At 38.2% G+C, this 19111-nt stretch overlaps 1 protein-coding gene across 1 annotated transcript in view; it reads right to left on the reverse strand.

Moving 5' to 3' along the window:
• Window positions 1-19111, reverse strand: part of ATG10 (autophagy related 10) — a 450172-nt gene that overhangs the window by 277191 nt on the left and 153870 nt on the right. Inside the window, exon 4 of the mRNA XM_019462861.2 lies at window positions 1573-1639. The gene's annotated coding sequence lies outside the window, so the exon portion shown is untranslated. The remainder of the gene's footprint in view (window positions 1-1572; window positions 1640-19111) is intronic.

Raw genomic sequence — 19111 nt, forward strand, 5'->3', positions numbered from 1 at the left:
TCAGATCATGATCTCAAGGTTTGAGATAGGATTGAGTCCTGCCTTGGAGCTCCATGCTGACAGTGCAGAACCTGCTTGGGATTCTCTCTTTCCCTCTCCTTCGGACTCTCTGGTACTCTCTCTCTCTCTCTCTCTTTCAAAATAAATAAATAAACTTACAAAGAAGAAGAAGAAAGAAATGAGAAAGTAGATAAGTAGCAAACCATGAATGTGCCACACCTTTAGACTACGTGGGGAAAAAAGATTCAAACACAGTATTTGCAGCACTCGGTATCCAGAATGCATTGATTTGTAAAGCAATGGGTAGAGAATAAAGAAGCAACTACAAAATCTCAAATTCTTCAGAATTTTTGGTTCAAATTCCTTCTACCTTCTAGGACATAGGTTAGATTCCTTTGAACTACACAGCAAGATATTCTCCCTTGCTAGACTTTCCACACATCACCCAGCAAAGAACATACCAGGAGGGTAATGAGACAAGATCAATGTACATACATAGGGTCTGCCTTTTTGCTCACAAGGACTTGAATGTCCTGGTTCAATAATGACCTGTTTCTTTTAATGTTCTATGGCTATGTTTACAGATCAGGAATTTATTCTGATTGTAGTATTCAATTGCATATTGATATATTGGTGTGTTATAATGATGTTTTGCATTAAGACAAGTTCAGCCTGCAGCCCTGGAAGCCTTTGTGCAGTTTTAATTCACGAAGCTGCCCTAGATTCAGACCAAATCAGAAGTTGCTCCCAAGGCAATAATTCTCTTTAGACTGCCTCTTAAAATAAATAACAGTAATGTGTGTTTCCTCGGCCCCTTCATCTGCATTATCTTATTAGAGAGATGACAGGCACACTGTGAAAAGGGTACCAATGTGGCATCAAGAAGTCATAGAGCAAGCTTTATTTCTGCACTCACTTGGTATGTAGATTTCGAGCAGTCACTTATCCTCTCTGAACCTTAGGATCTATGTATCTACAAAATGGAATTAGCAATAATCCCACCTTTGCAGGGGTGTGAAGAACAAAAAGATATACATTTTCAAACTTATGAGATTGATACATAAGAGTAATAGAATAATACAATAATTAATATAATCATGTTTTCTAACATAGAAAGAAGGCCAGGTACAAAACAATATGTTAAAGTATAACTTCATTTATAGTCCTATAGAAAAATGATAAAAGGTTACAACCAAAAATTAACAATGGCCATTCCTACGTAAGGGAATTATGAATGATTTTTCTTCATCATACATTTTTGGTATTTCAGATTTAGAAAAAATAATGTATCATCAATGTGTTACTTTTTATAATAAAAATAAAGAATCCTACCTCCAATGAAAAAATTAAAATTGATGTCTGTGATTTTTAGATGAGAGCAAATGATATTAACTTTACTGAATATATATATGACACAAAAAAAAAGAATGTTATTGATATAAATTATATCCTGTTGTTCTGTAAAAGAAATAACACTAGAGGCAAAAAGGTCAAATTTAAAGGGACAAAAAGTCAAAAGGTGGTGACCAGCAAAAGATGATAACGGGACATTCCAAATGTATAATTTCTTACCTTCTGCAACCCAGAGTTGGCCACAGAGAATGTCCCTTCATCGTTCAGTCTTCCTCAAATCAAGGAGCTGATGGAATAAGTACATAGGCAGAGATAGTAGAAGGATATAAAAAGGCATCCTTATTCTATATGTACTCAAGACATGTCAAGAGGCATATTACAAAACATGAATAATGACAAAAAGAAAGAGGAAAAATGTTAAATGTCAAATGAAATAGGCCACAGTTGAGTAGTGTTGCCACATCTTTGATGTAATGTTTGACTGCTTTGTATTATGATGCTTTTAATTATTTATGCTGTTTGGTATGTGTGATAAAGAGGAGGTAAAGCTTACTGCCATACAGATTTGTCTCTGATATTGGTTCTTAATACACACAGCACACACCCTACTTATAATAGTCAAATGTTCATTATGGTCAATGAGGAAATTTCACTTGGCTGATTGGTCATGATAGCCTCATGAGGATGGTCTGTAGGGTGATGTAACAGCCACCGGGTGAATTACAGCACTTTAAAAGGCCAGTAAAGAATTGCAATGCCTTCCTAGATGCTTATGAATTCTACTAGTTTCAATAAAGCTGTTTAGCTGGAGGTTACTGGCTTGTGTGATACTTGGCTTGGAGATTCCACCAATTGGCAGCTGCCTAGGGCTCTAGCGAGGCTGTATAATGCTAGAAGACATCTGCCTGGAATAAGAACATCAACCCAGAGGATGAAAACACTCTGCCTGTGAGCTATAGCCCTGCCACATCACTATATCCTTCTAATAGGTGCCTTTACTAAGCAGCATATGAGTATGTCATATATCTTCAGCTCTCGGAAATCTAACTAAAACAATCTGGATTGGTGGTATATCCAAAAGGGGATATTTGATAGAGAGGTCGGGCTGAAAATATATATAATGGAGTTATCGCCTACATCTACTTAACTTATATTAACTCTGCTATATGTGTTCGGCAAAAAAAAAAAACAAAAACAAAAAACAAAAAACAAAAAAAAACCCCACACTTTTCTTATAACATGGACCCTAAATGCAAGCCAACAACTTCAACTGGTGTTCAACTCAAGAAACAACCTTCTGTTCCAATAACAGAGGAAAACTGGCTGTGTACGATTTCTTGACTGATAGTATACACACTCAAAATCATGTATACAGTGTTCTAGAGTTTTTTTTAATGTAATTTTAACTCTATTTCTGCCTTTCACACTGATTTTAGATCCTAACCCCTTTAGAAAAAATCACCTCCAAAGCGGTATTTGGGTGTCACTGATAGTTACAGCTATGGTCACAGAAGACACACTATTCAAGGGAGACTAGATACCGTGAAAAGAAAGTTCTGAGGGTGGAATCCTAGAGAACATGAATATTTTAGAAACAGGTAGGAGAGTCCATGAGGATTCTAAGAGAATTAGGAGGAAGACAAGAAAGAATAGATAATAAAACACCAAGAAGAGAGTTTCCAAGGAGTGCTTAACAGTATCAAATAAAAAGCAAAGAAATTAAGGAATATAAATACTGAAAAGTGACTACTGGATTTGGAAATTAAGCTCAGTGGAAGAAGACACTGATAACTTAGCAAAAGCAGCTTTCATGTTATGGTAGTGGTCTCTTTCTGATGGATTACAAAGTGGATGGGTCTTTAAAAAAATAAATAAGGGAATCAAGGAAGTAAGGACTCCAGCTTTTCTATGAAGAAAAGAAAAAAGATAGAGTGGCCGGTAGCAGAGACTCAGAGGCAAGGGAGGGTACCTTAGTATTTCACTTTTAAGTGTGTGTGACTTGATCCAGTCTGTAGGCCAAGCAACAAGAACCAAAAGGAAAGAGGAGACAATTGAGGTACCACAGTGCCTAAGGAAAAAAGAAGTTGAATCCCAAGTACTAATCTGTATTATCTGGAAGGAGGACAAAGGAGACAATGTAATGGTAGGAGTAAAAACATACATCTTTTTTATTTAAGAGAGAAGAAGTGCAGTGGAGTAGGACTTGAGGAAAGTTCATTTCTGATAGCTTCTGCATTCTCTGTGAAATGGGAAATTAGCAGAGCCATTTCTGAAAGTGAGGAGAGGGGCTTAAAAACACAAGTAAAATTTTGTAATTGTCTTTAAAATAAATATGAGAAGGTGAGAAAGAATATATATGATTTGAGGGTCTAGCTGAGACTGGATTCTACATTTGTGGAGGTACTACTTTCTACACTTTGTGTGATTGTTTTTTGTTTTTTGTGTTCCTTCAGTACCATTCATCCTGCTTGTGTGAAGAAGTATAAAAAGTAGCCGAGTGAAGAGTGAATGAATTGCAGGCTTGCAGGGTGCTGAAGAGATCTATTAGGGTAGAATCAATTAAGGCTGCTGGTACAAGAGTAGCAGAAGTGAGAACCATGAGGTCTGATCAGGATGATAAGGAAATAAATGATGATAAGGGGACATCAACAGAGTTGGAATAAGGAAAGAAATCAAGGGACTAAAGATTATCATGGTGTCATTAAGAGAGTAGGCTTGTGGAGACAGAAGATGACCAGCAGAATAGGAGGGCATGTGTGGAGAAGAAGAGATGGATGTGCAAGGTTTCAGGTGTATGTATCAGTGAGTCCCAGGTAAGGACAAGTCCCCTGAGGTCAATCAAAGGTAGGCTGCTGAAGTAGAATGGAAGTGAAGCCTTAAGCATTGAATAGACCATAGTAGTCAATGGGTCATTCATGAAGGCCTGGAAATTTCTGCAGGAGTTGTGTTGGAGAGAAAGATAGTGAGCCTGGTACCAAAAATCTAAATAAATGTGGACCATTAAGAAAAAGATGGTGATGAGGAGCATAAGAAATGGTACAGATGGGTGGGTATAGAACCAACTCAAGAAAAATTTTGCTTTATAGGAAAGTAAAATGATCTGGATTTGGCACTTTGGAGCTAGGATAATACTACATTACTTGCAGGCTATGGGTAAAGGAGCCAGGCTAAAGAAAAGTCGAGGGCTCAAAGAGATACGTGTTTCAAATGGGTGAATGTATTAGTCAGGGTTCTCTAGAGAAGCAGAACCCATAGGATACATATAGATATGCAGAAGGAGAATCATTATGAAGGATTGACTTACAGGATTATGAAGGCTGAGATGTTCAATGATCTACCGCCTGTCACCGAGAGGCTCAGGAAGTAGTTGAAGTTCAAACCCAAAGCCTGAGAACCAGGAGAACCAATGATGTTAGTACCTGTCTGAGTCCAAAGGCCCAAGAACTGAGGGCTGATGACCAAGATAAAGATGAATGCCCCAGCTCAAGCAGAGAGGGCACATCACCCTTCTTTGACTGTTTTGTTCTATTCAGGCCCTCGATTGTATGAAGCCCACCCACATAGATGAGGGTGACATTTTTTACGCAGTCTATGGATTCAAATGCTAATCTTTTCTGGAAATACCCTTACAGAACCACCCAGAAATAATTTTTATCAGTTATCTGGGCATCTCTTAGATCAGTCAAGATGACATATAAAATTAATCATCCCTGTAGGTCTACATTCATACTGGCTCTCTCTCTGTGGAAAATAGAAACTGTTAAGCCTATTAACATTCATCCATTCTTTTCACAAACTTATAGAGAATCTAGTGTATGCCAGGCACTGTGCTAGGTGCTATAGAAATACAAGAACAAGACAAGCAGTGCCCCTGCCTTAAAGGAGTTTAGAGTTTTTAATTCGTAAGATCTCAGTCAAATAAGCAGAAAAACTTCTCAGCCTGACCATGTTATGAAGCTCTGTAGATCTGGTGGAGGAATGTTAAAAGCTAAATCAACCAAAGGATTCCTGAGAAAAAAGATATGCTCACAATCTGTCAGGCACTGACATCGATAATATTGATAAGCCTGCCCACATCTTTGAAAAAGTTACTGATAGAGCTGTTTACTAAAGAGCAAACACTAGTTTGCTGTATCTTTAGGGGTTATTTACATTACAGCAAGGCATAGAATCAATTGATATGGAAATCAGTCAAGAATGTTTTAATAGCAAAACAACCACAGAACTGTATAATCTTATTCGAAAACATAATACCTAAGAATCACATGAAAGCTAAATTTAAATGTTTTATGCATGCAAGATGGAACATTTCTTAGATGCTTTTAGAAACATCTAAAAGCATGCTGATAGATTGCTATTCTGAGTACCAAATGATAAGAGCTGTGAAAAGAACTACATATGAATTATAGGTAGATAATATGTGGCTTATATGTATATTACATGTAAAATCATTATTCCTTTGACATTGGCAAGCTTTACCCAATAATAATACTTCAATTACAATCAGCAAATTTCAGAAATACTCAACCATTTTAGATCCACTTTGAATAAATTTTCTTATATCACCAAATTTACAAATATAATCAATATATGAATAATTTTTGATTAAAATAAAACCAATAATGGGGCATGAGGATGGATCAGTCGGTTAAGCGTCTGACTCTTGATTTCAGCTCAGGTCATGATCTCACAGTTTGTGAGCTTGGGCCCTATATCAGGCTCCTCACTGGCAGCATGAAGCCTAGTTGGGTCTTCTCTCTCCCTCTGTTTTTGCCCCTCCCCTGCGTGGCTCGTGCTTTCTCTCTCTCTCTCAAAATAAATAAATAAACTTAAAAAAAAACCAGTAGTGTCTTGAAGATAAAAAGTAAACTAACAATGTCAAGCTATCAGAGACAAAACTTTCCTTTAAATAAATGTAGTAAAAGGATAAGATATAAAATTAAAAACAAAAAAAATCATCAGAACATTTAAAAACAGATGACTTGTGCTGTGGAAAAGGGGAGAGAATACAAAGGAAGAAGAACGAACATAAAGCAACAAAAACTTTTCACAATACACCCGTATTCCTAGAGTACAAAAATGTTCAAGCCTCAAATCCTGAAGCCAATAGCACTCTTTAGCCTTCTCAGCACACTCTCACAACCTGAGGCTTGAGCATAAGCTTTTGGGGCTGAGTAAAGCCTTTGGGAGGCTTGCCATCTCAGGTTTCACTGTGGATAAGGCTCAGTGAACAAATACCAGACTGAAACACAAGCTGACCTTCCCTTAGGAGGAGGGATTTGGCTTAGGATGGGTTTAGGGATTTCAATCCTGTGTTTGCTTTCCCAACCTCCACGTGATCGCGCCAGAGGCCCCCTACCTTTCTGCCACACTACAAATCTTTCACTGGTATCACTTGTCTCATAGAACACATACATTCCAGAAAATGTTCCTTGATATTTAATAAAATAACTGTTCTTCTGCCATATGTTAAATAAAATCAGGATATGGTCAAACAGAAAACATGCTTGGGCAAGGTGTAAAACATGAGAGTCACCTGGTCATTCAACTACTGATTCAGTAAGCACAAAACACTCTGAACAAAGCGTAAAAAGAAGCTCTTGATCACAAGCAATAGAAACTGACTGGCTAATTTTAGCAGGAACTTATGGGCAGAATATCAAACAGCTCATAGAATCAACAGGAGGACTGAAGAACCAGGCTGGGGGGAAAAAACAAGCAGGAACTAACAAGGGCAATCAGATAGTAAGAACCACAAGGTCACATGCAACTTTGGTTAGGATATTTCTGCTAACCCCACCATAGGTAGACACTACTAGATACCATGCCAGAACCATTGGCCACTGGGAACATACTTTAACCATCCTTATCCATTTAAATGATTCACTTGAGATTCAAATTCCCAAATCTGCTTGGCCAAACCCAGGTTTCATGATCATGCCCTCTCTGCTGGGGTTGGGAAGAAGGGAGATCTCACTAATTGGGCTGTTAGAGAGCGAGTCAGGGCCCTAATGCTCATCAAGACCCACAGAGGGGAATTTCCCTCAAATAGGAAGAGAGTCTAGATGCTCCATGCCCAAAGGAGTTGTAAATACTCACTTCAATCCACAACTTTGACCATTCAACATATACTTTTGCCTCCGTACTTCCCCAAAAAGATGCTGTGGGCATCACTGCTACAAATTGTCAGTATGCCATATTTTTCAAGGGAAGTAGGGATGATCTACCAGACAATATCTCATTATTGCCTCCCCTGACCCTCAGAAATTAATTTGTTCTCCATAGAGACAACTACTGAGCCTGATTTTGAGGTAATATTAAAGTACATTTTCTATAGAAGCATCACTATTGAGGGGGAGGGGATTATAATGAGTTCATGTTCCTAGTAGTAAAATGATCAATTTAAAAAAATGCATTTTTGGGGCACCTGGGTGGCTCAGTCAGTTGAGTGTCCGACGTCGGCTCAGGTCAGGATCTCATGGTCCGTGAGTTCGAGCCCCGCATTGGGCTCTGTGCTGACAGCTCAGAGCCTGGAGCCTGTTTCAGATCCTATGTCTCTCTCTCTCTCTGACCCTCCCCCGTTCATGCTGTCTCTCTCTGTTTCAAAAATAAATAAATGTTTAAAAAAATTTTTTTTAATGCGTTTTTTGGAGCTCCTGGGTGGCCAAATCGGTTAAGTGTCTGACTTCAGCTCAGGTCATGATCTCAAGGTTTGTGGGTTCCAGCCCCACGTCAGGCTCTGGGCTGACAGCTCAGAGCCTGGAGCCTGCTTTGGATTCTGTGTCCCCCTCTCTCTCTGCCCTTCTCCCACTCGCATTGTTTCTCTCTCTCAAAAATAAACATTATTTTTTTAATAAAAATATAAAAATAAAAAGTGCATTTTTTCAAGGTGTTGATCCATAGTGGACAGGCAAACCCAAAATCATACAATAAAAAGAGTATCAAAGGATACTGGTACTAGTATTGTGTTAGAATTGCAAAAACAAACAAGAGACCCCCTGTCCTCCAAAAGCTTAGAGTAGAGCAGAGTGACAGACATTTGAAAAGACCTTTGGAATGTAATGTGAAAAGTACTATAATAGAAATATGTGCAGAATTTGATGGAAGAATGTAGGAATGACCCTAATCTCAAATGTGGGGAACAGGGTGGTAAGGGTGGCAGGGAAGACTCCCTGGAGGATGTGAGGACATGACAACTTGAGCTATCTCCTGAAGAATGAGTAGGAGTTAGCTTCTATCTTGTGAGCGTATTTTATAATCAGGAGCAATAAATCACTCAGACAGCAGTTATGGTGCATTTTTATTGAGAGCACTTCCAATAGTGCCCTTTATTTCACCTATCATAATACTTATCATGCTGTATTGTAACCACCTGTGCTCTTGTCTGTCTCTCCACCAACCTTTAAGTGCTGTGGTGACAGGGACCATGCTGGTCCTGGGCATAGCTGCATTTTGGGCTTCCAGCACAGTGCCTGGCCCAGGGAGATAAATATATGTTTGCCAAAGGAAAGAACAACATCAAAACATTTTACATAGAGAGATAATTCCTGAAGAAACACTCTTGACAATTAGTTAAGATACTATTAAACTTTAGATGCAACTTGAATATAGCTTACTTTTAGTCAGTACTTATGAAAGCAAAGTCATAAATCCAGGGTTATATCTTTGATCTGCTGTAAAAGATCCAAAGATTCAACTACTGCTCACTAAATAAAAATGCAAAAGAGATTAAGAGTAATGGTGTTCATCTTTTTTTACATAAAAAAGAAGGGTTAACTTCCAAACTCTTTCCTTTGCCATTAAATTAAATGACAGGGGTTCTTTAAAAAACAAACAAAAAACAACCCAGATCTTTAAAGGGAAGTAATACTACATACTGCAGCATAATAGGAAGTTGAAGTTGAAAGGGAATCTAATATTCCTGTCCTAGCTGGACACGCAATAAATTTAAGCTTGAGGGTTAATGCTTTACGACGCATGAAAACTTACTATGGTCACATGGAAAACAACACCCCACTCCGTAAAAAACATTGGTGTTTGCAGTAAATTGAATCCTAAATAGTTGATACCAATGGTTCTCAGTTAGGGTGCATCAGAATTACCCAGATTATTAAAACAGAGATTACTGGGCTCCATCCCCAGAGTTTCTGATTCAGTAAAGACAAAATAAGGCCAAGAATCTGCAAAAATATGATCATACTAAAGATATCAAAAATCCAAATCATATTTTCAGGAATGAGAAATTATAGAAAAGAAGAGGTTGATTTGAAAAATAGTATTTTAAGAAGTGAGAAATACTCACTACGGTTTTTAACAATGATGGCTAAAGAGAGAATTAGTAAACCAGAAGAAAGATACCAAACAATTACAGAGAATGCAGCTACTATAGAGACAGAAAGTATGAGAAGTTATGAGTAGGGTGACAAACCATCCTGTTGTGCCCCGGGACTTTCCTGGTTTCAGTACTGAAAATTCCACATCCTCAGAAACCACTCAGTTGTGAGCAAACTGGGTGCCTGGCCACTCTAGTTATCAGATATAAAGAAATAAATGAGAAGGACCAAACACAGGAATTCCAAGACGAAAGATATTCCAAGATACTAAGGGTCACCTGGGTGGCTCAGTTCTGTTAAGCATCCAACTCTTGGTTTCGGTTCAGGTCATGATCTCACCATTCGTGGGTTTGACCCTGTGTCAGGCTCTCTGCTGACAGTGTGGAATCTGCCTGGGATTCTCTCTCTCTCCCTCTCTCTCCTCCTCCATCTCTCTTAAAATAAATAAATAAACTAAAAAAAAAAAAAAAAAAAGAACATTAAGAGTGGGAAAGAGGAAGTACATAAAGAGGAGGTGAATGTGAGTTTTCCATAATTTATGAATATGAGTTTTAAGAATAGAGGAATAAGAATCTAAGATCCAGGGATCACAGATACCAAGAAAGATTTAAAAAAAAAAAAGGGGGGGGAGCACCTGGGTGGCTCAGTCGGTTGAGCGGCCGACTTCGACTCAGGTCATGATCTCTCAGTCCGTGAGTTCGAGCCCCGCGTCCGGCTCTGTGCTGACAGCTCAGAGCCTGGAGCCTGCTTCAGATTCTGTGTCTCCCTCTGTCTCTGACCCTCCCTCGTTCATGCTCTGTCTCTCTCTGTCTCAAAAAAAAAAAAAAAAAAATTTAAAAAAATTTAAAAAAAAAGAAAGAAAAAGAAATATAACCAGATGAATCATAGTTAAATCTCAGAACATAAAAGACAAAGAGCAACTATTCAGAGTTACCACAGAGAAAAACAGATTACCTACAATGGGATAAAATGTAGACTGACAGGACAAAATAAGAATATTATATAGAAGTCCATATGATAATAGTTTTAAAAGCCTGAGATGAAATACCTTGCCATCAAGGAGTCAGTACCCAGCTAAAAAATAAGACAATACCTGCATTCCCACCCCATGAAAGTCTAGTCTCACACTCAACTATCATAAAGGGAGGGTTAGGAGTGCCTCAATGGCTCAATCAGTAAAGCATGTGACTCTTGATCTCAGAGTTGTGAGTTAAAGCCCCACAATGGGCAAAGAGTTTACCAAAAAAAAAAAAAAAAAAAAAAAAAAAAAAAAAAAAGAATAAATAAATAAATAAATAAATAAAGGGAGGTCTAGCCCCACAGTGTATCCTTCTACACCCCAGACTAACCTTGGCTCTTCACCAGATAGTAAGAGACTGGGGACCTATATACCGCTGAAAGCCTTTGCCAAGTACTGTTGGTGTTCACCTTGAGACTCTTTGTACGACATAGAGAAATTCACACTTGATCTTAGCCAAAAGGCCAGGAAGCAACTGTACAAAATAGGGAAATCCAAAGTAACCAAAAGTGCAAAGAAAGCTGAAACCAGAATGATAAGGAAATCACCATTGGCTAATCTGAGAGATCTGTCAAGAAAAGGAACCTAAACCTTCACAGTGAATAGTAGTGTAGGAGACGGGAGAGGATACCTCGAACTACGGGGTGGAGAGTCAGGATTGAGGCCTTTACAAACATTAGCCAAGATCTTGGAAAGGCTACAGTGAGAGGATGAGAGAAAAAAAAATCTCTTGTTGGGAAGAAGAACCATTAAAGGAAAACTGTCTTGCACAGTCCTCATCATGCAGTGAGGTGGGGGGATTTACCTGGTGAATTCATAAGCACAAACCTGCCCATACTGGGTTTGGTATGCACATTAATTTGTGTGGTCTAGGAAAGTTTGTTCCAAATGCTTCTGGCTCAGTAATGCCCCAAGGCATCCGGCAGAAGCAAAGGCAATTCCTCACTAGAAAAAATGTACCTTCAATTTGGGTTTTGCCATATTCAGTTCCACCACAAAAAATATAAATGTGACTGTGTGTGTGTGTGTGTGTGTGTGTGTGCGTGTGTGTGTTTTATTGATGTAAGTTAATAGCTCTTCTGATGTGTATTATGGAACTTTGTTATTCAAGCAGCTCAATATATCATTAGTGCTAAAATTGAACTCCTTTTAGAATTCAATAGTTGCCAGCCTATTTGTTCAGGTATACATTCCTGAAATCTCTTGCTCCACATTTTATAAAGGCATTATATGATGTTCAATGAACTCCCTCATTTGTGATAATCAATGTTTGACATTCTAAATGTTTAAGTCGTTTGATCTATAGTTAGACTTTAATAAAATTATACAATTCCCTGGATCTTTAATTATATACTTACCAAGCCATATATAGCCAATCCTTCTAAAAGGCTTCTTTTATTCAAAATAATAGCCTTCTTTTTAGTGTTTCCTCAACAACTACTAGCCTCTAATAAAAGTTGTCATGACTGTTAGTGTTCTTAAAAAAATTATAATCTGATCCCCCTTTTAATACCTGGCATAGTATGAATTATGTGATGAATTATTTAATGTCTATGTGATTAGAAAAAGAGAAGGGAAGAGGAATTCAGGATATGAATGCAAGTAGAGAGAGGTGGTTGTTTTGAGAGGTGGTTGTTTTGAGTATTAAGCATTAGCTTAGCTCCTGAAATTTTTTGGAAATGTAAACCAAATGTCCCAGGCCTCATCTATGTGCCTTTTATAACTGTGGGACCTCAACATCTTGCCAATACCTCCCTCTGCCTGAAGTCCTTCTGATAGCCCCTGGGGTGGTGGGGGGGTGGTGGTGGTGTTTCCAATATATTCAAGAGCCTGTGCTCTCCTACTTTTACATCCAATCTTCTCTGTACAATCACCATGTCTGCAAACCCCTGTGGGTCCCACAACCTGCACTGGGATGCTTCTTTTGCTCCTTGGGAAAGAAGGTGACCTGCCTAGAGTGCCATCTCCCCATCTCCTTCAGCAAAGCCTTCAAGGTGTCACAGTAACACCTTCAATCCTCCCTATATTGGAGCCAAGCTCCTTACATGCCCTTTAGATGTGGAAATGGGGAGAATGAGAATTCCACAGGGATTAGTCCTGGCCTCTGGGCAGGTCTGGATGATCAGATGCCATCTTATACCCTCCATCTCATTGTTGCTTTGGCCCCTGGCCCCGAACACACAAAAAACTTCTCTACTCTCCACTCCAATCACTTAATAAATTGATGTACACACTCCAGTTTAGGCTCAACTGGGACATCTAGCTACAAAACATTTTCCTATTCATTCATAAAACATCTATGGAGTACCTATTATGTTCAGGGTGCTATGCTAGAAGCTGTGGTAGACACAAAGAGGAAGTAGAGGCAGCTACTTGGGCATGAGACTGACATGTTTCCATCTAAAACAGATGGCCAAGTAGTCCAGTTGTAATGTCTCCTCTTAAAGAATCTCACCAATCCTAATATCAACCATGCTACATTTTGAAATTTGACATTTAAAAATCTGACTTAGGACAATGGGAGTTGAAGTCAAATAAAGAAAAGCCTACATTGCTCCCAAAGAGTAATGAAAGATGGTGAATTTTATTATTCAGAAAATGAATAAAACTTCAAAGCAATTTAAATCAAATACATACCTGATTATAAAGAGCCATTATCTCCTGGTATCGAAGCTCCCACCAAGTCATTAGATATTTTTGGAAGCTGTACTAATTCTTTGGACAGTGAAGGGCTAGGGTTGAAAAACATGGCTCCTCTAATTAGCATATGCCTTATCACCTTGTCCTGTAATGGCAGATGGCAGCAGTTCTGCATCACTGTGGAAAAACAAATGATTCCTATCAAAAAAGACATCTAACTAACTAATTGTCAGGAGGAACTTAAGTCATAATGATGACATCTGAGAGATGCTTACTACCACAGGGAGAAAAAATATAACAGAAGTAGTTTCCTGCTACGTGAAAAATGTATGGATGTATTTAATATGATAAAAAAAAAATCTACATCCCAGATTTCTCTTCCCTCTGAAACTGGGACTTATAGCCAGATATGAATATTTTAGACCTGTGCTATCTAATACACTAGCCACCAGCCACATGTAGCTTTTGAGCATTGGAAAGGTGGCAAGTCTGATTTGAGATGTGCTGTAAGTGTAAAATATATGCCATATTTCAAAGACCTATTAAAAATAAACAATGTAAAATATGTCATCAATATTTTAAAATATTTATCACATGTTGAAATAAATATTTTAATTTAAGTAAAGTATATTAAAGTAATTTAGGGACGCCTGGTTGGCTCAGTCGGTAGGGGATCCAACTTTGGTTCAGATCATGATCTCAGAGTTTGTGAGTTCAAGCCCCACATCAGGCTCTGTTTTGACAGCTCAGAGCATGGAGCCTGCTTCGGATTCTGTGTCTCCCTCTCTCTCTGTCCTTCCCTCTCTCACATTGTCTCTCTCTGTCTCTCAAAAAAATGAATAAATGTTAAAAAAATTTTTAATAATTTAACTTGTTTCTTTTTCATTTTTAAGTGTGATCACTAGAAAACTGTAAATTACATTATAGCTGGCATTATAATTCCATTGGATAACACTGCTTTTGACATAGCTGTATTTACTGTATGGAGATAATAACTTAGAGCTGGCCCTTTGGTGTTTAGATAAAATGTCCACTAATACCACTTCCGACGGGGTTATTCTCATAAGCAAATGTCACTGCTCAGTATTCTCTGAGACAGATGAACAGTAACTTGTGCCTTAGATAAGATCAACGTTATCTCACTGAATTCAAAAGAAGGCTCACCATGAAGAAGCCTACAAAACAGGACCTTTTCATATCATGGCTTCAGCTACATGAGCTAGCATAAAAAAAATTAGATAAAACTAGAGATGATCCCAATAAGACCTTATGGCCACTAAGAACTCATATTATTTGGCCCAATTTGAAAGAAAACTTCTGCGGAAATTAATAGAATTTATTTGTGCTTCCCAAAGCTGGGGAACTGAAAAGTCAATGGCACTGAAAGCACCCTTGTATAGACTGAATTATGTCCGGCTCCATTCAAATATTGAAACCCTTACCCTTGGCGTGACTGTATTTGAAGATAAGGCCTTTGTGGGGTAATTAAGGTTAAATGAGGTCATAAGGATGGGCCCTAATCAGATAGGACTGGTGTCCTCAAAAGAAGCAGATGGGACACTAGACCAGACCTCTCTCTTCCCACCATGATCCTCAAGGGAGTACAGAAGAAAGGCCATGTGAAGACACAGTGAGAAAGTGTCAATCCACAGGCCAGGAAGAGAGTCCTCACCAGAAACTGAATTTGCCAACACCTTGATTATGGACAAGCTTTCGGAACAGGGAGAAAATAAATGTCTGTTGTTTAAACCAGACTGTGAAATACCACAGTCTGTGGTATTTCATTATGGCAGTCAGAGCAGACTAACACAACCCTTAATGGGAATTCTGGAGAAAAAGTTTATAAAACCACTTTAGTGGGCCTTTTACTGCCTTCTTTTGTTGCTGGTGTGACGCCACATAATGTAGATTGGGTCCTGATGCCTTAACAGTGACACATCATTACTGAAGAAGTCAGCAACACGGTCAAAGGTTCAAGAGTGGTAACTTTCCCATCCCTGAGAGTATATTTTGAAAATTTTAAATTCTGCAGAAAGACGGCTGAAATATCTTTATGTTCCATGGGACCTTTCTAAAAATTTTCTTGCTGAGAAAGTACCTCAGAAATTTCAAGAGAAGCATAAAATCCTTGCTGTAGATGTCATGCTAATGAATACCAAAGAGATTTTTATCTTGTTCTTTTATCTTGTATTCAAACTAGCCCTTAATTTAAGACATCTTCACCTAAGTAGTTCTCATTAATAAGAATATGCTCTAAAATCAGGCCATTATCTATACTAAATTAATGCAATGGAACATTTATTTTAATTCTAGACAGGTGCGTATCAAACTTTTCGGGCCTTAAGAATCATGTGTGAAGTTTGTTAAAAATACAGATTCTGGGTTTCCATTCTCTGGAGATTTTCACCAGGGAGGTTTTGAGGGTGTGGCCAGACATTTACGTTTACATTTAAAATACACCCCAGGTGATACTGACTTAGGTAGTCCCTAGAGGACACTTTGAGAAACACCATTCTAGGTGTCAAGCAAATTTGAACAACTTACCCTAAATTTAAATGGAAATACACATAATGTTTTCTGCATGCTTGCCATGAGTATAATTATACTTTGAAATGCATATGGGTCCTCATTGTTTCACTCTCAGTTATATCCTCAACAATGGCAATTTTAATGAAAGGATTTTGTGCATTAGTTTCACTTACTGTTTCACACACAAACTATGAGCTAAAAATCATGTCAACACTCCCATCTGAAGGGGCATTTTTAAAAAGGTGTAAAGAATATTTGCATTCCACAATAAAGTTTTGATCTAAAATGAACAATGAAAGGAAAAGAAATATATTTATTCATACAAGTATATATTGGTGACAATATCAGTAATATGTATCCATTTAGGCCACAAATACATGTGTGCTTTGTGCTAGCACTGGGGGAGAGGCAAAGATGCATCGGAGAGAGATCTGTCCTCAACGGGCTTACAGTCTAGTAGGAGAGCTCAGGCGTGGGCACAGGTACTGACACGGAAGATAAGTACTATCACATAAGAAGTACAAATGAAACACTATGGGAATTTAGGGGAAGGCATATTCAGTATGATTGCAACAAAAGCTGATGTTGAGAAATGGTGAAAGATGAAGCAAGAGAGTGATGGGCAAGAGACAGATCATGAAGAGTCTTGTGTGCTAAACTAAGGGCTGATATTTATCCTAAGAGATATGAGGAGCCATCAGTAGATTTAAAGGAAAGGAATAACGTGTTCACTTCTCCAGTAATTACTGAACACCTGCTACATATCCAGCACTGAGTGAAACTGCCAACCAGAGTCGCCTGTGAAGTTTTAAACCGTCTGTGGGCCCAGACCACATTCAGACCCACCCAGTTGGAACCCCCAGGGCTGGTGAACAGTATTGTGCTATTGAAAATCTCTCTCAATGATTGTGATGCATAGCCAATTTAGGCAACCACCATTAAAGTGGGTATTTAAATACATATATGAAAAACTCTTTGCCCTAAGGTGTCTTCACAGGAAGAGCATTTGAGCAAAGGAACTGAGCTAGTGATAAAATCACTTACGTGGCAGATGTTGCTGAAATCAACAGGAGGCAGCGAGAGGGAAGCTGGACAGGTAAGGTAGAGGTCAATTGATTGGGTCACTTACTTCTTGAACAAGGAAAAGACAGTCTGAAAAAGTTATTTTAGGAAATTGTTTTGTCTGTGATGTCCAGAATAGATTAGAAGAAGAAACTGGAGGCAGAGACCCAAGAACTGCTGATCCCAGTAATCTAAGCATAGGATTATGGCAGATGGCTAAGGTAACAACAGAAGTGATAAAGAAAAGTGGATGAAATGAGTGACAGTGCTTGGAAACTGCCACATGATTTGTAATATGTCACTAGTGAGAAACGAAGAAAACACAAAAAAGTGGGAGAAAGAAATAAGCCTGATCAAAAGAAAGTGGACCAGATAGTGATGAAACTTGTGTTGCAGAAAAGATATTTGGGTCTAGAGATGTAAACTGCTAGCTGTTTGTACACAACCTTTAATGTAAGGTATCTGAAACTTTACTGAAAGTTGCCACTTCACAGATGGAAAACTGAAGCATAAAATGACAAATATTCCAAAATGTCAAGCAAAGGTGGCAACTTCTTTTGAGACTCAGACTTGAGGTTTCTTATTGTTATTACTTTAAAAATAAATACTATACCTGCAATCTTGCTACTGTTTTTAAATTATTAATATAAATGATTACTATTTATAGATTAATTTTTTTTCATTAAAAACCTAAAACTACCTCTCTGTTCCTCTATCCCTTGCCTTGTCGAGGTACCTCTCCTCATGCCCACGCTTTGGTTGGAAGTCAATTATGATAACAAGGGTGAAAAGGGAGTAAGAAGCATCTTGCCAGGGCCTCCTGCCAGGAACAGATGCACTCGCTCTCTGTTGCTTCCTGTGCACAAAGGATGCTTAAGCTTTAAACTGAAAGCTTGAAAGAAAACAAGGCCACATACATGTGTGCAGGCTGTGCACTGCACAGCTCTGGAGCTCTGTTCACCTCTGAAGATTTGTATATTTAATTTCCAGCAGATGGAAATCAAATGTTTGAGGGAGGGCTGCCTTTATCCAATTCTCACTAAGGCACTATAGGCGAGAAACAATGCTAAAGAAATCCTCTTTTGTCAATGTTTCTCAAACCATGATCTTAGGACTAACTGCATTAGAATCCTTCAGGAACTGACTTAAAAATAAAGATTTCTGGATCTCACTTCAGACTACTGAGAAGGGCCTTGGAATCAGCATTTTAAACAAACTCCCATCAAGCAATCCTCACATTTAAACACAGCTTTTCACTTACATTTCAGTGGCCTCATCTTCCTTCAACAAATCATAATGACATAAAGAACTATATATATTTTAAACCATTTTACTATAAAAGAAAAGAGCCAGCACACCAGTTCCTAACTGCTTTTCTGTTTTAGAATCAAAATGTGAGAATGAAAATACAGAAGAAAGGTCACAACTTCAAGTCAGAGATAAGAAGAGGTGCCTCAAAATGATGTAGGAAATGCCATACTAGGTCATATGTCTGATCTGTTCAACCCAAAATGTCAGATTTATCTCCCTCTATGATCCTAAAAGTCAATATCAAGAGTATCCCTAATTTGTCCATTATGGATCATTGATCAATGTTTATAAACTCTCATCAAACATATTTATGTTCTAAGTCTATACAACCCATGAAACAATACAGGTATTGTTTATTACTTAATGTGTACATTTTCACCTACTTTTCTGTGTGCTGAGAGGAGCTTTGTCAAGCTCTAAGTAGCACTCTTAGTGGCTATGCCACGGGACACGAGGGACAAAATAGTACTTGCCCTAGCCTTCCCATTGCTTCTTGATTTACAGGCTGCAGTGAGCCCCTTGCAGAAAGAAGAGCCGTAATCTTTTCAGTCTATTCTTGTAATAAAAACCACCGTTGCCTTTTGGTCATTTTCATTATCCTTACAAGGATATTCTTTTGTTTTATCCGTACTGTCTTTTTTAAGCTTTGGTGACCTGAAGTATACACAGTTGTCTGTGTATCTATATATACACCAACATTTTCATAAGCATAAATCATGCACGTGTTGCTTCTAATATAATTCCTCATCATGACATCACTTTCTGACCTTTTGAGCTACTGTTTGAGATCTAAAAAAGCCATCCCAGATATTGAAATATCAGACATTGAAATTTGATAAAAATGGAAAATTACCCAGGTAGAAGA

The sequence above is a fragment of the Panthera pardus genome, unplaced genomic scaffold (assembly GCF_024362965.1).
Source record: "Panthera pardus isolate Hobbes unplaced genomic scaffold, ASM2436296v1 HiC_scaffold_2, whole genome shotgun sequence".
In the NCBI taxonomy this organism is placed as follows: Eukaryota; Metazoa; Chordata; class Mammalia; order Carnivora; family Felidae; genus Panthera; species Panthera pardus.